This window comes from Centroberyx affinis, unplaced genomic scaffold (genome assembly GCF_046629955.1).
Source record: "Centroberyx affinis isolate AG114_WGS23_722 - 3 ecotype Tasmania unplaced genomic scaffold, CSIRO-AGI_Caff_v1 ptg000590l_1, whole genome shotgun sequence".
Classification (NCBI taxonomy): Eukaryota; Metazoa; Chordata; class Actinopteri; order Beryciformes; family Berycidae; genus Centroberyx; species Centroberyx affinis.
This window is the reverse complement of record NW_027279230.1, coordinates 190001-193228: the sequence shown is the minus strand read 5'-3', so window position 1 is coordinate 193228 and position 3228 is coordinate 190001. Positions and strand designations below refer to the sequence as shown.

At 38.2% G+C, this 3228-nt stretch overlaps 4 non-coding genes across 4 annotated transcripts; all 4 read left to right on the top strand.

Moving 5' to 3' along the window:
• Positions 1–846: 846 nt before the first annotated feature.
• trnat-cgu (transfer RNA threonine (anticodon CGU)) lies at positions 847–918 on the top strand. Its single transcript has one exon. It is a non-coding gene; the product is annotated as a tRNA-Thr (tRNA).
• A 1275-nt stretch (positions 919–2193) lies between these two features.
• trnat-ugu (transfer RNA threonine (anticodon UGU)) lies at positions 2194–2265 on the top strand. Its single transcript has one exon. It is a non-coding gene; the product is annotated as a tRNA-Thr (tRNA).
• A 390-nt stretch (positions 2266–2655) lies between these two features.
• trnat-ugu (transfer RNA threonine (anticodon UGU)) lies at positions 2656–2727 on the top strand. Its single transcript has one exon. It is a non-coding gene; the product is annotated as a tRNA-Thr (tRNA).
• Positions 2728–3048: 321 nt separating this feature from the next.
• Positions 3049–3120, top strand: trnat-cgu (transfer RNA threonine (anticodon CGU)). The gene has a single exon. It is a non-coding gene; the product is annotated as a tRNA-Thr (tRNA).
• Positions 3121–3228: the final 108 nt, after the last annotated feature.

The following is a 3228-nucleotide window of genomic DNA, read 5'->3' as shown; positions in this document are numbered from 1 at the left end:
GGCGAGGATACATTTGCAGGATGACGTAACATATTGAAATTGACCAAAGCAACACCTTTTTTTAATTCTCATAATGTAACCTGTATATTGCTTTGTATATATATATATATATTTTTTTTTATTTTATTTTATTTTTTTTTGTGGTTTCAGTTTACTAAATTACATTTTTGTCACCGGAAGAAAAAAATATATTATCCAGAAAATTCAACACTGATAGAGCGGCTAAAATGACAGAGGAAGGAGGCAGCGACCATAAATGCATAAGAAGACTTTTATTCACTAAGGAGTGTGGCTAATTTAATTCTGGTCAATTTTAAAGTGGTTGTAAGCCCATGATATTTGGACTATTGTGCTTTCTAATAATCACCAAACTGAAATATTAAATAGTAGGCTATATTATTTTTAATTACTTCCCAGGGCGTCTGGCAGTGGCAAGACAATTACATTAGTTGAAGTTAAAATCAAATATAAAAATATATATTTATATATATCAAACAGGTAGGAAAAAAATGCCATTCAATAACAGTTAGTGTGTTGTGGTGAAATCTCTTCTACCAAAATCAAATGAGTTCAGATAACTCAGTGACTATCTATTCCTCAAAACTCCATCTTAGTGGATCTTGACCTCAGTGTCTAATTCAAGTGGATAAAATGATGCTCTTCATTATGATTCTAAGCGGGGATTCAAGGACTATTTTTTACTGCTGAAAGATGAGCTGCAAAAGTTGATTTCTCTTCAAGCACATACAGCTCTTTTGAAGAGCACAGTTTAGCTTAATATTTGTATTTATTTATTTGTCAGAAGAATTCAATCTCTAAAATAATAAATTGACTGCATGAGTATCAGGCATGGTGGCCAAGTGGAAAGGCGTCGGTCTCGTAAACCGAAGATCATGGGTTCAATCCCCATCCATGCCTTTAAGATGATATACTCAAATGAGTTCAGATGACTAACTAATTATCTATTCAGAATAAAAATGGTCGCTCTTCACTGTTACTCTAAATTCAAGGGCAGTCTGTACTGCAAAAAGGTGAGATGCCAAGATGTATCCCAATGGCAGTCCACACAGGAATCAAATTAGGAAAGCTAATGACTAACAATTCAAAGAAGCAAAAATGATTGCTCATCAAATTCACTCTATGGGAGCTCAAGGTTCATTTCCACTACAGATAGAGTGCACAGTGTTTGTTTCAATTACTTGTTTGCGTTACAACTTCTACAATTTATTAGTGAGTAAGACGCAAATTCTGTGCTCTTAACTTAAGCACCTGAGGCGCATAAAAATGTGCAGATCCCTCACAACACAATCTTAGTGAATCTTGACCTCAGTGTCTCATTCAAGGGGATAAAATGATGCTCTTCATTATGACTAAGAGGAATTCATGGACAATTTCTGCTGCTGAAAGATAAGTTGCACCTGTTGCTTTCATTTCAAAATCTTTTCAGTGGGACAGATTAGTGGTAGAGCACTTTTCCCCTTACTATTCATAGTGAACCAAATCTCTAAAATCATAAATTAATATCATAACTTTCAGACATGGTGGCCAAGTGGAAAGGCATCGGTCTTGTAAACCGAAGATCATGGGTTCTATCCCCATCCATGATTTTAAGATGATGGGGTCAATTCCATTCCACATCTCCATGATCAATGTAAACGCTCACATGCCATTGAAGCAAAGCCAGAATGTGGTGTGGAAAGCACTGCTCTACCAAAATGGACTCAATTCACTTTACTCATGCTGAATCCAAAGGTATGAGTAGTATCCCATTAAAAAACCTGACCCTGGTGTCTGGTTAACTACGGAGCCCCTAAGGGGACATGGGCAAAAAAAAAAATCTTTAAGTTTTTGGTGTGCACCAGAAACTATCCTGTGTGCACAAGAAAGTTTCCCGTGTGCACGAGAAAGTATTGCGTGCGCACGAGAAAGTATTGCGCGCGCACAGGATAGTTTCTGGTGCACACCAGATAGTTAGAGAAAGTTTCCCGTGCTCACGAGAAACTCTTTCAAAAAAAGAAAATCTTTAAGTTTCTGGTGTGCACGGAAAACTATCTGGTGTGCACCAGAAACTATCCCGTGCGCGCGCAATACTTTCTCGTGAGCACGGTATACTTTCTCGTGCTCTTTCCCATGGCATGTTTGTGCCACAATTTGATTTGCAACTAAAATAATGAATTAACAGTATATTTGCCAGGCGTGGTGGCCAAGTGGAAAGGCGTCGGTCTTGTAAACCGAAGATCATGGGTTCAATCCCCATCCATGCCTTTAAGAAGATGGGGTCAGTTACATTCCACACCTCAGTGATCAATGTGAACTCTAAAATGCCATTCAATAACAGTTGGTGTGTTGTGGTGAAATCTCTCCTACCAAAATCGAATAAGTTCGGATAACTCAGTAACTATCTATTCCTCAAAACTCCATCTTAGTGAATCTTGACCTCAGTGTCTAATTCAAGTGGATAAAATGATGCCCTTCATTATGATTGTAAGTGGAATTCAAGGACTATTTTTTACTGCTGAAAGATGAGCTGCAAAAGTTGGTTTCATTTCAAAACCTCTTCAAGGACATACAGCTCTTTTGAAGAGCACAGTTTAGCTTAATATTTGTAGGTCAGAAGAATTCAATCTCTAAAATAATGAAATGGCACATTTATCAGGCGTGGTGGCCAAGTGGAAAGGCATCGGTCTTGTAAACCGAAGATCATGGGTTCAATCCCCATCCATGCCTTCAAGATGATGGAGTCAACTGCAACCTTTGTGATCAATGTTAATGATCACATGTCGCTGAAGGAAAGTTACAACGTGTTGTGGAAAGTGCTGTTCTGCATGAAAATATGCAGACTGTCCTTGCAAAATGATGCTCTTCATTATGACTGTAAGAGGAATTCAAGGACAATTTCTACTGCTGAAAGATAAGTTCCACCTGTTGCTTTCATTTCAAAACCTTTTTCAAGCACATAGAGCTCAGTGTTAGAACAGTTTTCCCCGTACTAGTCATGGTTCCGAAGAAAAAAATCTCTAAAATAATAACGTAAGGCCACATCTGTCAGGCATGGTGGCCAAGTAGAAAGGCGTCAGTCTCGTAAACTGAAGATCATGGGTTCAATCCCCATCCATGCCTTTAAAATGATGGAGTCAATTCCATTCTACACCTTTATGATCAATGTGAGCTCTCAAAAGGCATTCATGCTTGTGGAGTTTGCAGCTGTGGGTAGGTGTCGTTTGGTAC